Source organism: Myotis myotis, unplaced genomic scaffold (genome assembly GCF_014108235.1).
Source record: "Myotis myotis isolate mMyoMyo1 unplaced genomic scaffold, mMyoMyo1.p scaffold_m19_p_13, whole genome shotgun sequence".
Classification (NCBI taxonomy): domain Eukaryota; kingdom Metazoa; phylum Chordata; class Mammalia; order Chiroptera; family Vespertilionidae; genus Myotis; species Myotis myotis.
In genome coordinates this window covers 55923137-55946237 of record NW_023416317.1, presented here as the reverse complement: position 1 = coordinate 55946237, position 23101 = coordinate 55923137, and the positions used below count along the sequence as shown (strand labels likewise).

The 23101-nt window shown below is 49.3% G+C and overlaps 2 protein-coding genes and 1 non-coding gene across 10 annotated transcripts in view; 2 read left to right on the top strand and 1 right to left on the bottom strand.

The window, feature by feature from the left end:
* Positions 1 to 5868, bottom strand: part of DCAF1 (DDB1 and CUL4 associated factor 1) — a 49178-nt gene extending 43310 nt beyond the window's left edge. Inside the window, exon 1 of one of the 2 annotated variants that reach the window (XM_036333438.1) lies at positions 5623 to 5868. The gene's annotated coding sequence lies outside the window, so the exon portion shown is untranslated. The remainder of the gene's footprint in view (positions 1 to 5622) is intronic. The other variant, XM_036333439.1, reaches the window with a different exon arrangement.
* A 448-nt stretch (positions 5869 to 6316) lies between these two features.
* LOC118668713 lies at positions 6317 to 6423 on the top strand. The gene has a single exon (XR_004971720.1). It is a non-coding gene; the product is annotated as a U6 spliceosomal RNA (small nuclear RNA).
* Positions 6424 to 14772: 8349 nt separating this feature from the next.
* RAD54L2 (RAD54 like 2) overlaps positions 14773 to 23101 on the top strand; it is a 51972-nt gene continuing 43643 nt past the window's right edge. For 3 of the 7 annotated variants that reach the window (XM_036333417.1, XM_036333416.1, XM_036333419.1), the window contains exon 1: positions 14773 to 14990. The gene's annotated coding sequence lies outside the window, so the exon portion shown is untranslated. Of the gene's footprint in view, positions 14991 to 16145; positions 17017 to 17056; positions 17707 to 23101 lie in introns of those variants that run through there. The other 4 variants (XM_036333412.1, XM_036333418.1, XM_036333415.1 and 1 more) reach the window with 3 other exon arrangements.

The window sequence follows — 23101 nt, the reverse complement described above, 5'->3', positions numbered from 1 at the left end:
GGGGGAAAAAATGATCATATGATTGATACAGAAAAAGCACGAGACAAAATCCAACACCCTTTTGTGATAAAAACAAAAAACCACACAAAACAATAAACTGGGAACAGAAGAGAATTTCCTCACATGGTAAAAGACATTTTTTAAAAACCTACAGCTAGCATTATACACAATGCTGAAATACTGAAAGCACTCCCTCTAAAATCAGAAACAAGACAAGGATGCCCACTTTCACCACTTACATTAAACATTGTACTGGAGTTCTAGCCAGATCAATTAATCAAGGGGGAAAAAAAGGCATCCAAGAAAAAGTAAAATTATCTTTCTTCGCAAATTATATCATCCTACTTCCTATATAAAGAATATCCTAGAAGAATACACCAAAAAACTATTAAGCAAGCAAACTGGCAAAGCACAGATGCAGGGTACACTGTCAATACACAAACATTAGTTGTATTGCTATATACTAGCAATAAACAATACAAATATGAAATTAATAAAACACTTTTAGCCCGGCCAATGTAGCTCAGTGTTTGAGTGTCAACCTTTCAACCAGAAGATCATGGTTCAATTCCCATTCAAGCCCTAGCTGGTTTGGGTCAGTGGATAAAGCGTCAGCCCGTGGACTGAATGGTCCTGGATTTGATTACAGTCAAGGGCACATGCCCGGGTTGCGGGCTCAGTCCCCAGTAGGGGGCATGCAGGAGGCAGCCGATCAATGATTCTCTCTCATCATTCATGTTTCTACCCCTCTCTCCCTCTCCCTTCCTCTCTAAAATAAAATAAAATAATAAAATATAATAAAATAAAAAAATTTTTTTTTAAAAGTTACTCCACTTAAAAAAAAAAAAATTCCCAGTCAGGACATAACAAATCGATGTTTCTTGCTCTCTCTCTTTCTCCCCTTCCTTCCTCTCTAAAATCAAATAAATTTTAAAAATAAAAATTAAATGTTAAACATAGAATTACCATATGACTCAGCAATTCCTGTCCAATGCATATACCCAAAACAAATTGAAAATAGATATTCAAATAATTGTGCATAAATGTTCAAAGCAGCATATTCACACTAGCAAAAAGGTGGAACCAACTGCAGATGTCCATCAATGAGTGAATGGATAAACAAAATGTGGTTATATCCATAAAATGCATTATTATTCAGCCACAGAAAGGAATGAAGTACTGATACATGTTATAGCTATAGATGAATCCTGAAAACAATATGCTAAATGAAAGACGCCAGACACAAAAGGTCACATACTGTATGATTCTATTTATATGAAACATTCAGAATAGGTCAATCTATCTACAGAAAGTTGCCTAGTGGTTGCCAGAGGGTTGGGGATGGAGGAAACAGGAAATGACTCCTTAATGTGTATATATAGGGTTTCTTTGGGGAATGATGAAAATATCTTGAAACTAAAAGAGGTAAAAAAAAAAAAAAAAAAAAGAGGTGATGGCTGCACAACACTCAATATACTAAATGTCACTGAATTATATGCACTTTAACATTGGTAATGGTTAATTTATGGTATATGAATTTTATAATCTTTTTAATTTAAAAAAAAGTTCTATAAGAGAATACCTTTTGGAAAACAGTCAGCCTAATGGAGCACATAAAGGCAAAGTTTAAAAAAAAATACTACCTCTAACAAAGGTCAACTCAAAGGCATTAAAATACTAAAATTGTAGAGTTCAATTTAAACACATACTTCTGGTATCATTTTCAAACTTCTGATTAATTATGACTGAGAATAGTTATAACTTTGGAAATAATCACTTGTCCAGGGAAATTATAAACTTATAATAAACTAAAGTAACAACACCAATAATTCATTTTACTATCAATGAAAGACTAATAATACAAAACATATTATACTAGTGGCCCAGTGCAGATTCATGCACACACGTGCCGTTGGCGACTGGCGCCAGCGAGAGCTTTATATGTATCGCGCATGCACACGTCAACATTTATTTTTAAACTTGAGACCTGGTGCACAAAATTCATGCACTTGGGGGGGGGGGTCCCCTCAGCCCGGCCTGCACCCTCTTGCAGTCTAGGACCCCTTGGGGGACATCTGTCTGCCAGCTTAGGCCCGATCCCCAGGCATCCTACAGACATCCCTCTCATAGTCCGGGGCTCTCGCAGTCCAGGACTCCTCACTCCTTACCGCCCACCTGCAGCTGGCTTCTGGCTGAGCGGCGCTCCCTCTATGGGAGCGCACTGACCACCAGGGAGCAGCTCCTGCGTTGAGTGTCTGCCCCCTGGTGGTCAGTGTGCGTCATAGCAACCGGTCATTCTGCCATTCGGTCTATTTGCATATTAGGGTTTTTTATATAGGATTACCAGTGCACATCATATGTACTGGCCAGTCAGTCAGATGGGTGGTCAGACAGATGGACAGTTGGTCACTGAGCCTTTTAAATATATAGATGCCCTAACCCAAGCATGTCAAACTCGCGGCCAGTGGCGAGTTTGTAGAATGTTTGACTTAGTGGATAGAGCATTGGCCTGCGGACTGAAGGGTCCTGGGTTCAATTCCGGTCAACTTGCAGGCTTGATCTCTGGCCTTGGTTAGGGTGCGTATGGGAGGCAACCAGTCGATGTCTCTCTCACATCTATGTTTCTCTCTGTCTCTACCCTTCCCTTCCACTCTCTCTATAAAAAAAATAAAAATAAAACCAAAATATATTATACACATCTTGTTAAGTACAAGACAGTGCAAGGTACCTTATTCAATTCACCATGTTTTAAAATGAGTTCTTTAGCCCTAACCCGTTTGGCTCAGTCGATAGAGAGCCGGCCTGCAGACTGAAGAATCCCAGGTTCGATTCTGGTCAAGGGCATGTACCTTGGTTGCGGGCACATCCCCAAGAGGCAGCTGATCGATGTTTCTCTCTCATTGATGTTTCTAACTCTCTATCCCTCTCCCTTCCTCTCTGTAAAAACTCAATAAAAATTTATTTAAAAAATAAATAAATAAAATGAGTTCTTTAAGTGGTATAGAATTTATGGCCTGTCCAACAGTGATACAATAGTTACCAATTGCTGAATATTAGTATGAAACAGACATTTAGCTAAGTAATTCTCTTGCGATTTCCTGAATTTTCACACCACACTCCCCTCTTTTACAGATGATAAATGAGATCCTCAAAACTAATCAATAGTTACTTGGTAGAAAAGGATTTCAAGCATTCAATCCCAACTCTACAGACATAATTGGGAGATATTGATAAAGTTAAGTTCTCCAAGTTGCAATTTCCTTATCTACAAAATGGAAAATATTGTTGTGAGGATTAAGTGATAATACTGTCCACCCAAGGAATAATATAAAGTCCTACAAAAATGTATAGAATGTCCTTATCCTTAAAGGATGGCTGCCAAAGTATTTAGGGATGGTATGTCTGCAAGTCATTTTCAAATAGTTCCACAAAGTAAATATACACCAGACCCATATGTAGAGAAAATATGGCAAAATATTGAATCTGGATGGATAAACAAGTGTTCATTTTACTATTCTTTCAACTTTTTAATGTTTGAAATTTTTCACAAAAAGTTGGAAAAATTAAGAAGTATTTTCTTTCCTAATTTGGACCAACTCTCAAATAGATTGTCTAGTGAGAAAAGCAAAGAGCATGTGTATCCCTAAAATAAAATATCCCTGGAAGAATACACAAGAAACAGAGAAGCTATTACTTTTGTGACAGGTAACTGACTTTCTAAGGGATAAAGGTAAGAGAAAGATTTTTCATTTTTCAAGTAATTTGTAACTTCTTTCTGTTTTTGTTAATGGGGGGCGGGGGGCGGAGAACACGGATTGGTTGCCTCCCACATGCACCCCACCTGGGCCAGGAATCGAACCTGCAACCCAGATACATGCCCTTGCAGGGAACTAGAACCCGAGACCCTTCCTGCGCTCCAACCACTGAGAAACATCAGTCAGGGCTATTTTGTAACTTCTTAATTGAATCATAAAGTCTCTCCTATTCTAATACACAATACTAAATGGCCTATTAGAAAAATTGCCCAAAGCTTAAAATAAGGTCCACCTTAAGAAAAGACCCCATAAGGTTACAATCCTGAAACAAACATTTAAAAGCATTCTTCTTTATTTAAAAAAAAAAAAAAGGAAAAAATCCGAGTTTTGGAAGTTCAAGTAAAACTTATGCAGTAATTAGTATGAAATATGAAATCACTATAACAATTTTCTATTACTTGTCCATGACCATCTTCTTTAAAAAAAAACATAAGAAAATTAGTAATAAACCAACTTCAATCACTTCAAGCTAAGCTTTAACATGTGGTTCATTTCACCAGATTCCTCCTCTATTAAACTTAACAACTGAACAAAAGGTGGATTTTGTTCAACACTGCTCTGCCACTGCCCCAGAGATTCTGAGCATAAAATGACTTCCTACATAGTCCCCAAATTCTATTAGCTCCTTTTAAAAGAAAACTGTTTTTATTGTATTTATTGGGGCGACGTTGTCAATAAAAGTATACAGGTTTGGGTTCAGGTGTACAATTCTGTAATATATATCCTCTGTATATCGTATTGTGTGTTCACCACCCCAAGTCTCTTTTAGCTCAACAGCCAAACACATAAAACCCAAATCTCGACAGCATCAGGCAGATCGATTCCTTAAAGAGGCTGAACATACAAGCTTATATAAACCATAAAGGAGTTTATCCAGCAAACCGGAAAATTACAGGACGGCACCGCCAATCAACCTCTCCCTCCACGTTAACAGAGCGTTCAGAGCAGAAAGACGCCGCTGGCACAATGGACACAGGCAGCCTCATTAACAGGCTTCCCCCAAAACGGGGGGAAACACAACGTGGTGTGGACAAGCACCCGGGGCTCCCATTGAGGCTCCAGAACTCCTTCACCGAACGCGAAACCCGAGCGCTAACACTCAGAGGAGAAGACGGCGCCAAGCCAACGCCGGCGACGCCCGGCTGGACACGACCGTAACCCACGGAAACGGGTTCCCGGGCAGCGCGGCCCGCACGCCGGGGTCCGGGGTCCGGGGTCCGGCTCCGGCCGCAGGACGCGCACCTCTCGGCCCACCGCTCGCCTCCGCCCGGGGTGGGAGGAGTGCCCGGAAGGCTCCGCCCCGCCGGGCGGGCGCCGGGGGAGGAAGCTCCGGGCCGAGGGAGGGGAAAGCCCGCCCAGGTGACTGGAGCTAGAGGCGGAGACAGTGTGGGAAGGGGGCCGCCGTACGGCGGGGAAGATGGAGCCCCCCAGCCCGTACGGAACGGAGACTGGGTGGTGGGGAGGGAAAAGATGGCCAGGGGAATGAGGGGGCGCCCCTCCGATAGGCAGGGACGGGCACACCCCTACCCTCCACTCGGGGCGGAAGAGTTACGCTCGCGGAGCCTCTTTCGCGGACGCGGGGGAGAACGTGGAGGCCCCGCCCCCGAGCCCAGAACCTGGAGGAGGAAAAGTCCTGTCAGGCCCGGGGCCCAGCCTCCCCGGCGGCCCGGCCCGCCCCCTTCCCGCCGGCGGCCCAGGCAGGTGCCGCCCCTCCCCCAGCCCGGCGCCCACTCTCCCGCCCGCCGGGCCACGCGCCCCATCTCCTCGCGCTTCTCCCAGAGACCTGTCCTCCTCCCCAACCACTCACCTTCCCGGGCGGCTCCGCCGCTCCCCCCCGACCCGGCCAGCGGCCACAGTTCACACACACCGCCTCAGGTCCCGCACTCTCCCTCACACACACACAGCGCGACCCAGGCTTCAGGAGCGGCCCACATATTATGCGTCACTGGCGCGCTACGTGCTTCGTGCGCGCGCGCGCGCGCCTCCCGACTTGGCGCGAGGCTCGCTAGAGGGAGGCGGGAGGCGGGAGGCGCGCGAGCCAGCGGGACCAGGTCGGACTCCGCAGCCGCCTGGGAAATGAAGTTCCGCTTCTAGGGCCCGGGCCTTTCCGTCTTAATTGGCGCATGAGCACTCGGCCCGTACGCATTGACTTCTGGGATTTGTAGTTTTAGGCTTAACGCGAACTGCCGTGTACTGATTGGCTGCTTCAGAAGGCGGAAGCGAAAAAGGAGGAGGAACTCGAGCCCAGCGCAGTCAGCTGTCTAAGCGCTTGCTTCCTTCTCAGGACCTTCCTGTGCCTGGGCAGAGCTTTTGTTTCATTCTGCCATTTGCACCATTATTAACATACCAGGATCTAAGAAAATACTTCCCACGAGCACATCAGAAATCACAGCACCCCTAAACAGAGGGCTCTGGTTTTTCTTTGTCTTTCTGTCTTTCTGATCAAGGCCTAGTCTGTGGAATCAATAAATATTTATCACACACACAAAAAATCAAAAACAGTGCTCGCTTCGGCAGCACATATACTAAAATTGGAACGATACAGAGAAGATTAGCATGGCCCCTGCGCAAGGATGACACGCAAATTCGTGAAGCGTTCCATATTTTTTTTCCTTAAAAAACTGAAAATGGAACTCCCATTTGACCCTGTGATCCCACTTCTAGGAATATATCCCAAGAAACCAGAAACACCAATCAGAAAGGATATATGCACCCCTATGTTCATAGCAGCACAATTCACCATAGCTAAGATCTGGAAACAGCCTAAGTGCCCATCAGTAGATGAATGGATTAGAAAACTGTGGTACATCTACACGATGGAATACTATGCTGCTCTAAAAAGGAAGGAACTCTTACCATTTGCAACGTCATGGATGGAACTGGAGAGCATTATGCTAAGTGAAATAAGCCAGTCAATGAAGGAAAAATACCACATGATCTCACTCATTCATGGATAATAGAGACCATTATAAACTTTTGAACAATAATAGATACAGAGGCAGAGCTGCCTCAAACAGATTGTCAAACTGCAGCAGGAAGGCCGGGGAGGGTTTCCGGGCAGGAGGTAGGGGGGTAAGAGATCAACTAAAGGACTTGTATGCATGCATAGAAGCATAACCAGTGGACATAAGACATTGGGGGATAGGGGAGGCTAGGGGACTGTCTAGGGCGGGGGGATAAAATGGACACATATGTAATACCCTTTGTAATACTTTAAGCAATAAAAAAAAAAAAGAAAGAAAAAGAAAACCAAATCACAAAAAAAAAAACACAAAAAAAAACAACAAAAAAAAAATCAAAAACAACAACAAAGAAGCTAGCCTGATTGCTGGGTCTCTTTTGGGGGGGGGGGGGCGGGGGCGGGGCCTCTCTTGATTCCATTCTCCACTGCACCCCATTCCCTTCTTTCCAGAAAAGAGGCCTCCCTCCTTTACTTAAGTGTGCAACTTGGAGCAGCTGCTCAAGCACAAAATTCTAGAATGTGGGGTGGCAGTACCACAGCCGTGTCTCCTCTCTGCTTCCCTCTCGCCTCCCAGGACACACAGCTCTCCGAGCTGCTGGAACTTGGCCTGTATCCATAGGGGCCACTGTCCTTTCCTTTGACTTTACAGCAGGCTCAGCTGTGAGCCAAGTGTTCTACCAACACTTTTTCGTGTAACCTTCACTACCACCCCGCAGATAGATACACTTAGCCACCAATACAGGGGAGAAGTCTGCGCGCAGAGAGGTGCCCAAGGAAGGGGGCCCAGGTTCGTGGGTCCAGGGGCTGGAGTTGTAACTTTCCTAGGCCTGTCCACCAGCACGCCTTCCACTGACTTTCTTGCCATGTCTCCCTGGGCCCTAAACCCAAATGCGTAAGAATGGAGTGTTCAGGCCTTAGATTTCCTTTCTCTGTCCATGGTTTAGTGCGGTGCTGACTTCCACACTGGCTGGGGTCCTGAACACCGGGTCCATGCTCACGGGTTCCTGGCACAGCCTCAGCGTCCACCAGATGGCACTGTTCCCTTTCAGAAACCCAGTGTGGGGCCGAGTCCGTGATGGGAGGGAGGGAGGGGTTTTGGAGAAACCAGGGTGCAGGGGACCGGGGAAACAGAGCAGGAGCTACACAGGACCAGTCTAGAAACTGCTCCCTCCAGAATCTACTCTGTAACGTCTACCCTGGACCCTGCCAACACCCCCCCACACACACATAACCACACACCTGCAGGCACTCCCAGACCCCCCACCCTGAGATAGGTAAAGGACAGCACCCAGATTTTCTGGGCTGCACAAACATTACAAGCCTGCTCACTGACACATTTCACAGGACCGGCATGCATGCCAGATACGCAAGTATTCACACCTGTGCATTGCACAGCCAACATGTTCACATCTAAGCACACACAAGCACAAAGCCACAGGAAACCCAGGCCCACGTGGCCAGCTTGATCTGGCATATCGCTTCCGAATCATTGGAAAAATATTCCTTTTTTTTTTTTGGAAAGAGGTTTCTTGACCTCTTTGGAAAAACATCTCTGGACTCTGTTCCTCCAACCCTCCACCTGCCTGTGTACCACCACCACCACCACCACCACCAGCACCAAGGGCTACAGACTCAGGTGTGTTCCACCTGCCCTCGCCCCCAAGCAAGGCCATGCACTGGGGTAGGAGTAGCCATCCCATGGGTAGGAAAGCCAATAGCACCAAGTCCTCTGGGCCCGAGGGAGGTCCTTTCCCGCTCTCCACCCTTTCCCCAACCCTTCCCTCCCACTGCCTACTTCCAGGCTCACCTGACCCAGGTACTCCCACTAGCCCATCCCCATCCTGGTGCCACCACAACCCCTGTGCCTCCTCCTGCAACTCCCTAGGACCAGGAGGAGAGGCCAACTGCCCCACAACCGCTTCCACTCTGCTGGTGGCTGCACAGCTACTGCAAGTGTCTGGGGTCACATGAGCCATCAAGGAGCGGCTCGGGGCTGCCAGGCCCTGGGGACGGACGCCAGCCTGGTCAGAAAGGGAATTCCAATCATCCACTCAGTGCTCCCCTCCCCACCCCCATCCCCGCCTGGGAGCCCCTACAGCCTCCTAGAAAAATGGAACACTAACCCCCATTGCCCAAGACATGTGCAAAGCAACCACTCCCATAGGGCCACATCCTCATATCCACTCTTGTCTTGCAGAGGAAACACTGATGCTCCACAAAGACAATACTTGAGCCTGGCTGGCATGGTTCAGTAGTTGAGCATTGACTTATGAACCAGGAGGTCACAGTTCAATTTCCGGTCAGGGCACATGTCTGGGTTGCGGGCTTGATCCCCAGTAGGGGGGCGTGCAGGAGGCAACCGGTCAATGATTCTCCCTCATCATTGATGTTTCTATCTCTCCCTCTTCCTTCCTCTCTGAAATCAATAAAAATATATTTCTTACAAAGCTTAAAAAAAATAAAAAGATGACAGTGAAACTGCACACCTGTGTCAGTCTCCAGGGGCAGTCCCTGCCTCCTGCTCCCACAGCACCACCTCCCAGACAGGTCTGAGGCTCAACTGGGACATGAAGCCGCGACTCCCAACCCCACCCCAGCTCCCACATACCAGTCAGAGTGAGGAGCGCCCAGAAGAGCCCCGTGCAATATTTAGGGCATGCTTGTATGTTTAAATAGCATTGTTTATGAGAAATTAAACTGGAACTGGCCATCTTCTATCTTATTTGGCAACCCCACCTCGGAACCACTTGCTCAGCCACAGGCCCCAAGGACTCCCCTCCTGCAGCCCCCAGGGCCTCATTTAAATCACCTAGAAAATAGTTACAAGCAGATCAGAACCGCTGCCTCCCAGTGGGTCTCATTAAACATTAGATAGGCCAAGCGGTCCAGGCTCCCTTATCCAGAAGTGATGATCTGGGTGGATCGGGCCACGGGGACAAGGACACCTCCTTTCCAGCATTGTTACGGGGATCAAATACCATCGTGCTTGTAACGTGCAGAGCTGGGGGCCTGGCACACAGCAATGCCAGCTAAGTGAGGGCTCCCCCGGCTTTGATTACTCTGGGTCCACGCGTCCCCCTGGAAGTTTTTCAGGGCGGCCTCGGCCCCGCGGGTTCCTCTTTCCCCCAGTCCTGCCGCTGGAAGAGCTCAGGCTTCCCTCGCGTAAGTGAGAAATGAGCTCCTTACCAGAAAACTCCCAGGGCACGTTTGCGGGAGCACTGGGAAGTGGCGGAGACCAGGCTTGGGGATCACCGGTCCACTCTGGGCCCCAGCCCAGAACTGAGGACTGAACGGGTCAGAGGGCGGGTGAAGAGCACCTGCCCCCGGGCTTCCTCCTGCCTGCGAGGGCTGCCACCACCCAGGGGTGAAGGCAGTCAAGGCCGAGGAGCCCCTTGGACACGAAGCCAGGCATGTCTCCTTCCCCCAGCCAGCCAGCCACCGGCCACCTGTGGAGGTATCTGGAACTCTTGCCCAGGGCCCACTTCCTTCCCTGGGGTTCTCTGGCAGGAGGGTGATGTCACAATCAAAGTAGAGGCCAGAGGGACAGCCAGTGGACCCTCACATGGACCTGCCAGCACGAAGGGGAGCTGCAGCAGAGGGCCAGACGCTGCCACCCAGGCCCCCAGCACCTGTCAGGCCCAGTCACCGTCCCTGCGGACTCCTCAGACCCTGCCATCCCAGGGGCAGGGCTCCAGGTAAGAGGCGGCCGTGGGGCAGGTGCAGGGAAGGGAAGGAGAAAGCACACCCAGCTGGAATCGGATGTCACTCGGGGAAGAAACAGTGCAGGGAGCGTTGGGGAGAGAAGACCTTGCGTTTGGGGCCAGGCCTGTTTGTGGCTACAAGCCTTTCTGGCGGGACGCAGGAATCTCGGGCCTGACCCACTGTGAGTCCGCCACGGAGCGGGGCGCAGACCTTGACAAAGACTTGGTCCCGTCAAGCCTCCCGCTCGGTCAGCTCACCGGCTTGGAAACGCCTAGAAAGGAGTGGCCTCCTCCGATGGGAGGAAGCTGCTCTGATCCCAATTCTGCAGCTGGAGACCCACCACGGCCACCACTGGGAGGAACCACCCTCGCGCGGCCCCTGCCCAGACCAGGGTAGCACTGGGCCTGGGCCTGGGAGAGAGAGTGCCAGGCGCAACCAGGAGCGCCCAGGGGGGCCTGGGGGCCGAGGTCAGCAAGGACAGGGGTGTCCTGGGCTCTTACCGTGAGGCAGCTCCTTCCTCTTCATGCCTCAGGGGTGGGGGTGTCTCTCCATGAAAAGTCACATGATGTTCCTGGGGGAAGCCCTCTGCCCAGCTCCCACTTCACCAGGCCCAGCCTCGTCACAGAACAGCCCTCTGTGAAGTCACAAAGCTGCTGCCTCCCCGCGTGACCAGGGATCAAGACACGCAGGGACCAGCGGGAATTCCTTGGGGCTTCGGACGTGGCCCTGGGACCCTGGGGAGCGGTGTGGGGTCTGCAGGGGCTCAGGTTGTGGGGAGCGAAGGGTCTGATGGAGACCTGGGCATGGGGACAGTTTCTCGGGCCTTGGTCACTGCCAGGAGGTGAGAACCGCTGGGGCCTGGGCCTGTCCCTCAAGACCCGGGGGCAGGGGCAGGGGCAGGGGCAGGAGCTCCCATCGTCGCTGGGCCCGTGGGAAGGTCCTGGTCACTACGCCGAGTGCTTCATGGCAGAAAGGTCAGACTCCTGTCCAGGGACCAGATCTCCCCCTCGGTGTGGCCCATCCTCGATGGTCCACTTGCTGACTCTGCCACCTGCTTCCTGGGCAAATCCCACTGCACTGACATGCAGCCCTGATGGCCTGCTTGTAGGAAGGGGCATGTGAGAAATGGGAGTGCTGGCTTCCCCATTGCTGCCAGAGGAGGGTGGGGAGCAGCTGGGAGAAGGGGCTTCACCGCCTACCATAGAGTCAGCCACTGTTGTGAAAGGGTGTCCTTGGTATGGGGCTGGGGAGCCGGCCACTCAATGGAAGCCTTGTTTTCAAAACAAATGAGCCCTAGCTGGTTTGGCTCAGTGGACCTGTGGACTGAAGGGTCCCAGCTTTGATTCTGGTCAAGGGCACATGCCCAGGTTTCGGGCTCAATCCACAGTGTGGGGTGTGCAGGAGGCAGCCAATCAATTATGTTCTCTCATCATTGATGTTTCTATCTCTCTCTCCCTTCCTCTCTGAAATCAATTTAATATATATATAATTTTTATAATACATAAAAATTAAAAATAAAAACAAATGAACAAGCCTGGCTGGTTTGGCTCAGTGGACAAAGCATCAGCCCACGGACTGAAGGGTCCTGGGTTTGAGTCCAGTCAAGGACATGTACCTCAATCCCGGACCCCAGTTGGGGACACCTGTAGGAGGCAACCAATTGATGTGTCTCACATCAATGTTTCTCTCTCCTCCCCCCACTTTCACTCTTTCTAAAAATCATTGGGAAAAAATATCCTCGGGTGAGGATTAACAAAACAAAAAAATTGAACAACATCGTTTTCAGTAAAGTCAAGGATTCCTGAGCCAGCTCCGTGCCTGGCCCTGCACCCGGTGTCCCTGGTGGAGATGACAGGTCCCGCCCTCAAGGGTCCAGAGACTAGGGACTGAGTGATTGTGCTCAGGCAGCAGTGGGGCAGCTGGCAACCCAGGAGCCCCACATCCCAGGCCTGGGCCCTCCACTTCTCTCCTGGGAAGAACAGACCAGAGTCTTGAGGGCTTTTGATCCTTGAGCTGCACATGCCTCTCCAGGTTTGCAGGTTGGGACTTGGAGTCATTCATTCAAGCCCCGCCTCCACCCAGGGCCTCCTGGCATCCGTCTAGGCCAGCAGTGTGCTTGGGGACAGACCTGGCCTGCGGCAAGTTTCCCCACCGATCGCTCATTAGTTTACTAAGGGTATGGCTTCCAAATTGCGTCCGTGTTATTTTACCATGGAATCCTTTCCCCCCAGTGAAGTTTGTGCAGTTTTTCATCAAGTAGCTAAAGGGAACCATGTGGGGAGTTGCAGGACATGGTATGGCCAGGTCCCGACCAATTCTGTGGAACCTCTAGGGCACATGCCTGGGTTGCGGGCTCGAACCCCAGTAGGAGGTGTGCAGGAGGCAGCCGATCAATGATTCTCTCATCATTGATGTTTCTCTCTCTCTCTCTCTCTCTCTGAAATCAATCAAAATGTATTTTTTAAAAAGGCATCCCCAGTAGGCAGGGGTCACCCTGATTCCTCCCTTCACCCCACTTCCATTTGCCAGGACCTGACAGCCATTCCCTAAACAGCTCTGACTCCATCTATGCCCCCTTCCATGGAGTCCACCAGCTTCTCCTGCTTGGACCACTGGAGACTCCCCCAACCCCAGGGCTGGTCTCCAGCCTCCACTCCCAGGAGCACTTGAAATGCAAGTTGTTTCAGATGGTCAGTGTGGTTTCCCAGGGCCCTGGTCACATCTCCAGCCTCGTTTCTTTTCATCTTCCTAGCGCAATCCCCGCCTCTTGCCTTGGCCTCTGCTGCTCCCCCTGCTCATAACCCTCTTCTCCATCTTCATCTTTCCCCATCCCCTTCCTGCTCCTGCCTGCCCTCCCCTGCCTTCCCCCCTGTCTTGTTAGTGCCATTGTGACAATATTCAACTCCCCCCACAAAGATTCTTTAAGCAAAACAAGGAACTGATTGTAAGGAGAGAAGGGGGAACTTTTTGGATCCACCATGGGGATCAGTCCGCAGGCCCACGCTCTATCCACTGAGCCAACCAGGCCAGGGTAGAAAGGAATTTTTTTTAAGCCACTGGTTTTATGAGGAAAGCAAAACCTTTTTTAAAAAATCCGCTGTCATAATTTTCTTCATCTCGCCAGTGTTCACAGGAGGAGAACCTGGCAGACAGTAAGCTCGTCTTCACTGGAGCCCACGTGGCAGCAATTGCCATTGAGGAAGCAGCACCGGCACCCTTCATGGCAGTGATCAAGAAAGCTTTTCTTGTGCCGGCTTCTTTCCCAGGAATTCCGAAGGCAGCTTCGGTCAACAGGAAATGGGACAGGGGGTGGGAACTCGAGTTGCGTGGTACGCACCCATTTCAGGGGTCCCGAGGGCTGTGCTGGCCTCTGCAGGAGGCGATGGTAGCAGTAACCATCGGCAGCATCAGCAACGGCCTTGCCCCTACGTGGAGCCCCATTTCTCCGCGCCAGGCACGTCCATCAGCTCATTCAATCCCAAGGAGCCCTCAAGGTTACCCCCCAGGGAGGCTCCGCGGAAGCACCGAGTGGTGGGCGGGGTGCAAACCCTTTCGGTCGGACCCGGCCCTGGAGCATCCCGGCGGGGGGAGGGGGTGGGTATTGTGCGCCGCCCTCCCGCCCTCCGGACACGGGCATCTGTGGTGTAGACAGCGCTGTGCGGGGAGGGATCGCGGCTCCACGCAAGTGTCGGTGCGTAGAAATGCAGCTAAGTGTGTTGGTTGTGCATCCTGCAACTTGGCTGAATCAACTGATTAGCTCTCCTTGTTTTCGTGCGTGGACTCTTTAGGGCAGTGGTTCTCAATCTTGGCTGCACATTAGAATCACCTGGGAAGCTTTTTAAAATCCTGATTTCTGGGCCTCATCCTCCGGGAATTCTGTTTCTTTGTTATGGGGTGGGGCCACAACATTAGTAACAAAGAAACAATTTCCGGAGGATGAGGCCCAGAAATCAGGATTTTAAAAAGATTCCCAGGTGATTCTAACGTGCAGCCAAGGTTGAGAACCACTGCTTTAGAGTTTTCTACATGTAAGGGATGGTGTGTGTCACCTGGGAACAGAAATAATTTTACTTCTTCCTTTTCAATTTGAATCTACTCTTTCTTTTTCTTGCTCGATTTCTCTTGTCCACTCTGCAGATCTGGTCTTACAGAGAGTTTGGGAATACACACTGCTATTTTCATCACCTAATTCGCACCGTTTCCTGCGCGAGGGTAGGACGGCGGAACGTTCCTCTCGGCGGCGTGTTCCCGGCCGGACGGCCCGGGCTCGCGGGCCGCGGGAGGAACGCTTTTAGGCGCGGACCGCGAGCGGAGGCTGCGAGCGCCGCCGCCACCTGAGAAGCCAGGCGCTCGGCCGGAGCCAGTGCGCGGCGCCGGGGCCTGGCCGGCTGCTTCCCGCCTCGGCCGCCACCCCCGCCCCTGCCGCCCGGACCCCGCCGAGGCGGGCGCCGCGGAACGTGAGGCGCGAGGCACTGCCCGGCCCGGCGCGGCCCGGAGCCGCGGCGCCGGAGGTGAGTGCCGCTGCCGGCCCCGCTCCCCGCTCGGCCGCCGGGACCCGCAACAATGGGGCCCGGAGGGGACCCGGCCTGGGCCCGGCGCCCGGCGGCCTGGGAGACAGCCAGCCAGCCGGTCCCGGCGGCCCGGGGTTTGGGGCGCTGGGTCCGACCCGGGAAACTCAGGGGCCGGAGGCTTGGGGGGACCTTCGCTTCGCCCCGGGCCCGGCGGCTGAGGTTCGGGGGTTGGTAGCGGGGGAGGGAGGCACGGGGGCTTCGCTCCGGCGGCGCTCGCTCCCAGCGCCCGGGGCAGGCGCCCTGGAAGCCGGCCATTGTGGGGCGAACGCGGGGTTCGCGTTCGGAATTCCGGGGGCCTCTGGGGGCGCGGACCCCGAGGCGCGGCGCGTCCGTCTCCCCCGCCCCCCGCGGTCGGGAAACTTGGCCGAGCGGGTGTGCGGGCAGCAGAGGCGCGGGGAGTTCGGCTTCCCCGAGGTTCCCGGCGGTTAGTTCCTGGAAGGGCCGGGCCCCGCCGGTCCCCGAGGGTTGAGCCAAGAGCTGGATTCTCCCTCCGCGGCCGGGTGCAGCCCGTCGGGCGCGGGGTGGCCGCTGGAGGGTCCCCGGCGCCGGCGCGTGGGCTCCCGGGGCGTCAGGGGGAGGCTGAGGGCGGCGGGGCGGCGGGCTGCTGCGATGGGAGCCTGGGCTCCGGGTGGGCCTGGCGGCGCCGCCGGGCGGGGCACGAGGGAGGCGGGCCGCGCCGAGGGGCTTCGGTCGAGGCTGACCTCCGGCTGCGGGGGCGCAGGTGACTCAGGCCTGCGAGCCTCCGTCCCCGCGCGGCCGGCGGGCGGTGCCGGGTCCGGGGCTGCGAGGGGCGTCGGGGGTGTGAGTGAGTTTGCTCCCGCGTAGAGGACCGCGCGGCCCCCCTTCTCCCTCGCAGGTCGGGCTGGGAGCGATCGCGCCCGGACCCCGAGCCCAGCGCGTCTTCGTGGCGGGTGGATGCAGAGCTCCCCTGCGCGCCCGTCTCCTCGTCCTTTGTGCATGAATCTGACTCATACTCGCTTTGCAGCCCTGTGGCTGCTGCCTGTAGCGATGGGCAAACGGAGACCCCGGTATAGGTACACGCTGGGGAGTTTGTGTGTGTGTGTGTGTTTTTGTTTTGTTTTTTTTTTTTTTTAGTTCAGTTTTTAGAAATCTCAATCTAGGCTTGTTGTCACTCACTTCAGTGCCATGGCTTCCTGTGGGCAGCTCTGGAGGGGCTGTGGACACTCAAACAGCTGACGTTGTTCAGAGTTCTGTTACAGGTCCCCTCTGCGGTGGCGGAAGGAGACTTGACTGGGTGGGTGGTGATCACACCAGGCAGCAGACAGACAAGTCGTTATAGAACTGAACACCGGAAACCTAGATAATCTTATTCACCGATATCACCCAATTCATCTAATAAAAATTTTAATTCTTTATATCCCTACACTCATGGAACTTTACTTTCTCCTACTGTTATGAAGCCATTATGTTGAATCTGTCAGATCTTTTTTTTTTAAATTGTTTTTAGAGAGAGGAAGGGAGAAGAGAGGGAGAGAAACATCCATGATGAGAATCATTCATCCGCTGCCTCCTGCACGCCCCCTACTGGGGATCGATGTGGGAACCCGGGCCTGGGCCCTGACTGGGATTGGAACTGTGACCTCCTGGTTCATGGGACAGCACTCAGCCACTGAGCCACCCCAGCCGGGCACATCTGTTGAGTCTTAATGACTGTCCGCTCTCACAGGACATCATGGCCACTGGAAGAGTTACCTGTCTTCAGTGAATTTAGTCTGTAAACGGTGTCTCTTCTTCATCATGGAGTGTGCAAACTCCAGTTCGCAGGCCAGCAGCTGTGCACAGAGCTCTGGATGCAGTATTCATGCAGAAGTTGGCGTCTTGTCCATGGATGAGATGGCAACCCCTATGTGGACAAAACAGGATCAGAATCATAGCACTGGGAGCTTACTCAGTGCAGGAGGTACTGCCTAGCTGGAGTCTAGTACATTCTCAGGGGAGATGTGAGGTAATTGTGACTATTTGTAGTTACATTGATAGTTCTGGGGATTGTTTTCCCCCTTAATTAAAAACAATATATGCATGTTCCTTAAATTGTATTCTTTCTCTTTGTCTCTCTGAAATTTTCTGTCTTAAGAAATTCATTCTTTCATAAACCAGTATCTATTGAGTTATGCCGGGCACTGGGTTGGGCACCTTCACAATGGTGATATTTTTGACATTTTAATAGTAGTAGTTCTTAGTTCACAAGTGGCTGTAGGTCTAAGAAGGAAGACGCAATTCAGGTGTATCAAGCTTCTGATCAGTAAAGCCGTTGAATAAGGTTTTTATAAAGTATTGATTTTGATGAGTGACTTTGATTATCTTCATATATTTCCATAGAAAAAGATGAGCTAGAATGTGTTCACATTGGTATGGGATTGTTTTTGCATTGTTTATTTAAATCCACCTGTGAACTTAGTGCTCCTGTAGACAGACCACAAGGTAAACATTTTGGTTCTGTGTGTCTGGATGAGCATGATTTACGGATACTGTGTGTGAGCTCAGGTTCCCCAAGAAGCCGGCCCACTTCCCTCCCCCCTGGGGTTTTGGGAGCGCGAAGGCGTTGCTCACCCCATTGTCTCCTTCACTGTGTAGGCTGGGAGTTTGTGCTGATCACCCGGAGTGCTGGCCCCTAGAACAGGAAGAGTAGGTTGAGGTAAGGCAGTCCGTTTGAAATCGCCTCTTAATTTGTACTGCACAAAGTATAATGTAAACTATATTGAATTTTTTTTGCTTTAATTGTAATCTCCATTCTGATCTAGTAAAATGGAATTTTGTTCTTTGCTCTCTACTCTCTCTCTCTCCTCTATATTTGGCCAAAAATAAATGAAGACTTTTAAAATGAAAGCAATTAGATAAATACATTCTTTTAAAAAATATATATGATTTTATTGATTTTACAGGGAGAGGAAGGGAGGGGGGAAGGAGAGAGAGAAACATGGATATGAGAGAGAAACATGGATTGGGTCGCCTCCTTCAGGCCCCCTACTGGGGATTGAGCCTGCAGCCTTGACATGTGCCCTGACCAGGAATTGAACTGGCGACCCCTTGGTGCATGGGACAACTTTCAACCAATTGAACCACACTGGCCAGGGTAATAAATACATTCTTTGAAATAGCTCTAAGAAAATAAAAACGGGTTTATTTATTGCTTTGAAGGCAAAGTGATTGCTCAAGGAAATGATTTGTCTACCTCTAGCTCAAACGGATGAACTTGAGAAACTTTTTGAAAGAAGGCTTAGAGTTTTTATTTTATTAGGAAACTTCTAAGGTGCTTAGTACAATGGGAAGAGCATGGTCTTTGGAGTCATCCACCTCTAACTCTTGCTTGCTTTTTGACCTGGGTAAGCTGGTAACCTCTCTCAGCCTTGTTTTTTGTTTTATTCATTTTTCCCCATCTGTAAAATGGGGCTAATACAACCTTCTCTGCATGTTGTGGTGAGGACTGGAGATGAGGGCCTAGGGCTTCGTGGGGGTCAGGGCTTGCTGCTAGGAGTTAATGTAGTTAGTGAGTGAGACGGGCACTGTTCTCAGTGGTACTAGCAGTAGGAGTGTAGCTGAGTCCTGTGCATGGATGAGGGGCTCAGTTTCCGTGTCTGGTGAGGGAGGCAGCCTACTGTGTTCGCCCATTGGCACTCTGGGCAGGTGAGAGAATTGTAAAGGTACATGGTGGGCAAGAGTCCACGCTATAAAGTCCAGGGTTATTCCTGGTACGGTTAGGTTTTTTTCCTGGAAGTTCCTATGGAAAAGCCAGACATAACTGTTGGGCATGTCCTTGTTTGGGGACCAGTGGGCATTCCCATTGGCAGAGTGCTAGGGTATGCCAAGCAGCATTGTGTTCTGTGGCCCCTATTTTGGATGTTTCTTTAGCTTCTGTTGCGTTCAGAGACCTGACTTTAGTCTTTTTGCCTGGAAGGCTCCAGATGTTGGAAAGTCTCCAGATGTCTTTCTCTAATTTGAGCTACTTTGATAGAATCTAGCACTTTGTTCAGAAATATTTTTGATGAACAGAAGGTTCACAGGTTTTGTTAACAGACTTGTTTCGTTTTATTTTTTCCCTGTGAGGGGGAAAAAAAGGCAAGAGAAAAATAAGTAAGGGATTCAAAATAACTGGCTCTAAATCTCTTCTAGTCTTCCTTAGTCAAATCCACCTCTGTGCTAGGTGGTCTTTAACTCCAGTTAAAAGTAAATAATATTCCTCTGGCCTTGAAATACTATGAACATCTATCTCCTTGCGTGTCTCTATGTCAGCATCTCACAAGGACCTTTATGACCCAGCCTCTTTGGTGTCTTCTAGTCTGGTCCCTCCTCAGCCACAATTCCTCTGGCCCTCAAGGCTCCATAGTAAACTCCTGGAAGATCCAGCATGCTCGTCTGACTCAGGCTTGAATTGACCGGAACTTCAGGCACTACCATCTCCTCAAAACCTCCCTTGCTTCTTTTCAGACTAAACTGAAAACCTCTCCTTTGTATGGCCTTTGTGGTCGGTCAGCTTTTTTTCATAATCACACTGTACTCTTAACTTGTAGTATCTTTGTGTTTTCCATGCCTAGGTTGTGACCTACTTGAGGGCAGGACTTGTCTTATTTATTTTTACATCCAGTGCTCTGACACAGAGTAGCTGCTCAGTGAGTGTTGGTTGAGTGAACAAATGAATGACCGCAGCACATGAAATGACAGGAAGTCATCCCTGTGGAGTTAGTGGTCTAATGACAGTTCTGACTTCATGGCCAAGTCTGATCTTTGTATTTCCAAAGACAACATTCCTCTGCCAGGTTGCTAAAGGCAATGTTTAATTTTGCTGTGAAAATGTGTTGCTCATTTCATATGTCCATGGTTTTGAGGCCAGGGACTGTTTCTTGCCCTCTTTGGGTCTTGTGGAAGTTTCCTTTGGAAGAGAATGTAACAGTTCCTCACTGGCCTTATCTAGATCTCCATCACTTACTAATCTGAGCACTTCGTCCTCGTGTGAAGAAGAGGGACTAAGTCAGTTTTGGGCCACAAGGTCTCCAGACAAATACTGGCCAGCCCTGGAGTGGGTAGTGGATTCAACACTAGGATGTTGTGACTTTTGTCGGCTGATGGGCCTTTTGGAGGCTCAGCTGAGGTCACTGTCATCATATTTAGGATACTATAAGATTATTGGCCCCAACTTTATTTAGGAATTTGAACTTATTACTAGTTTTTTTGCTTTGCCTAATATTGTGCTAACACTGAAACTGATATATTCTCTGTTAGGAGGCTGTGTGTTCTGAGTTATTAACCTAGTAGTTCTAGAATTATGCCAGTTCTTCTTAGTGGTAAAATAACTTGAGAGTATACTATCTAAATTACTTTGATTTCATTTTCATGGTTGATCAGACCACATAGAAATTCCACTGAAGGCCAGATGTGAGGAACCTTAACAAAGCTACATAGATGACAAAGGTAACAGGCTGCAGAAAAGGAAAGCATGAAAGTAACTGTAGTTCGATTAAAGATAAACATTGATATGAGATAAAAAGGACACTGCGACAAAGCATAAGGCACTTTAAATGTGGCAAGCAACTGTTAACAAGTCTTTTTGCAAGCGGTGTTGAGATGTTGAGAAGGAAGTTGTTACAATATAAATTAGAAGCAATAAAAACATGGGCAACTTTAGCCAGCTTAGGCACATTGGGGGTATTAGCACCAGCTAAGGTTTTATTTATTTATTTTTTTAAAAATACATTTTATTGATGTTTTTACAGAGAGGAAGGGAGAGAGATAGAGAGTTAGAAACATCGATGAGAGAGAAACATCGATCAGCTGCCTCCTGCACATCTACTGGGGATGTGCCCGCAACCCAGGTACATGCCCTTGACCGGAACCGAACCTGGGACCCCTCAGTCCGCAGGCCGATGTTCCATCCACTGAGCCAAACCGGTTTCGGCCACCAGCTAAGGTTTTAGAGCACATCGATGAGAGTTATACATAAGCAGAAATATATATAGGGAAAATAATCTATAATTCAGTGTCTCGTTAACTACTATTAAGAATTTGGTCTGCATTTATCCACATTTCCCCCCCCACTGTGTATGCGTGTGTGTGTGTGTGTGTGTGTGTGTGTGTGTGTGTGTGAGAGAGAGAGAGAGAGACAGAGAGAGACAGAGAGAGACAGAGAGAGAGAAATCCTCCTTGCAGAAATGGGAATCACCATGTATCTACTCTAATGTAACTTGGTTCCCCCCCATTTAATGCTTTTTATTTTCCCAAGTTTAGGACACATATCAATCATATCTTTTTTAAAAAATCATATCTTTTAATAATACATAGTATTACATTGTATACTTGCATCAATTTTTTTAGTCCCTAGTGATAGACATTTGTTTTATTTGTAGTTAAAGCATCCTTGAAGATATGTAGCTTTGCTTTGTATACCTCTTTGTATACATGTGTACCTATTTTTACACTTTGTATACATACTTAAATAAAATCCTGCAACTGGAATTTCTGTGTCAAGGATTCTGCTGTGGACAGTGGGATGTCTTGGTTGCCAGCAGTTTGCACCATCTCACTTGAGTTGAGCTCTCTCCGCCCCTCAGGTTCCCATTTCCTACAGCAGGTTTAAAATTTTGCTAGATATTACCCGGTAAATATTGTATCAATTTATATTTCTCCTCTAGCACTGAAACACTATCAATATTTTTAATCTTTGCCAATTTGAAGCATAGATAACTAATAATTTACATTTCCTCATTGAGGAGGATGAGCATTTGTCATGTGTTTATTTCATATAAACTAGTATTAATTGATTGATTAATTGATTTATTAATCAGTTTCTCCTTCTAGCTTCTTTCTACCCTCCTCCTCTCCCCTTTTTGTTTTTACTGATATACGAGGGGGAACCATGGTGACTTTGCTGGCTCTGGGCCTCCTGTGCTGCTCTAGCCCCCGCTTCCTCTCCCCGTCTCTTTTATCCAAAATGCACTTTTACTGCCATTTTCTTACCACCTGCTTTATCTATGTCTCTTGATTCTTTGGTCTGGTTTTTGGTCCTGTTTTTCTCCTGCACACCATCTCTGAGGTGAATTCCTTGTTGCCTGGACAAAGATTGTTTTCCTTGATGTTTTTTCTCCCTTGGTTTGCCCAACACCCCACTGCCTACCATCTCTGCAGCGAGGGAAGCTGCACATGAGTAGACTTATTATTATGGAAAATTTCAAACACACACAACAGTAGGTAGTACAGTATTATGAACCCCATGTACCCAATTTCCACAATTATCAACATTGCCCCAATTTTTTTCATTCCACTTTTTTTTAAAAATATTTTTATTGATTTCAGAGAGGAAGGGAGAGGGAGAGAGAGATAGAAACATCTATGATGAGAGAGAATCATTGATCGGCTGCCTCCTGCATGCCCCCTACTGGGGATCGAGCCCACAACCCTGGCATATGCCCTGATCAGGAATTGAACTGTTGACCTCCAGGTTCATAGGTAGACGCTCAACCACTGAGCCACACTGGCCAGGCTATCCTCCCCACTTTTTTTTTTTTTTAATATATTTTATTGATTTTTCACAGAGAGGAAGGGAGAGAGATAGAGAGAGTTAGAAACATCGATGAGAGAGAAACATCGATCAGCTGCCTCTTGCACATCCCCCACCGGGGATGTGCCCACAACCCAGGTACATGCCCTTGACCGGAATCGAACCCGGGACCTCTCAGTCCGCAGGCTGATGCTCTATCCACTGAGCCAAACCGGTTTCGGCTCCTCCCCACTTTTTAAAAAAATTTGTTATTGGCTAAACCTCAGACATTGTGACTTAGTGTATGACTCTAATAAAAACATTTTCTTTTTAAACATTTACCTTGCTATTTTCTACCCTAATAAAAATTAACAATGTTTCCTTAATAGTGAGGACTTGGTTTGCAATCCTAGCTCTGATAATGCTCTTTTTTTTTTTTTAATCTATGACTTCATTTATTTTATTTTATTTTTTTTTAAATATATTTTATTGATTTTTTACAGGGAGGAAGGGAGAGGGATAGAGAGTTAGAAACATCGATGAGAGAGAAACATTGCCCAGC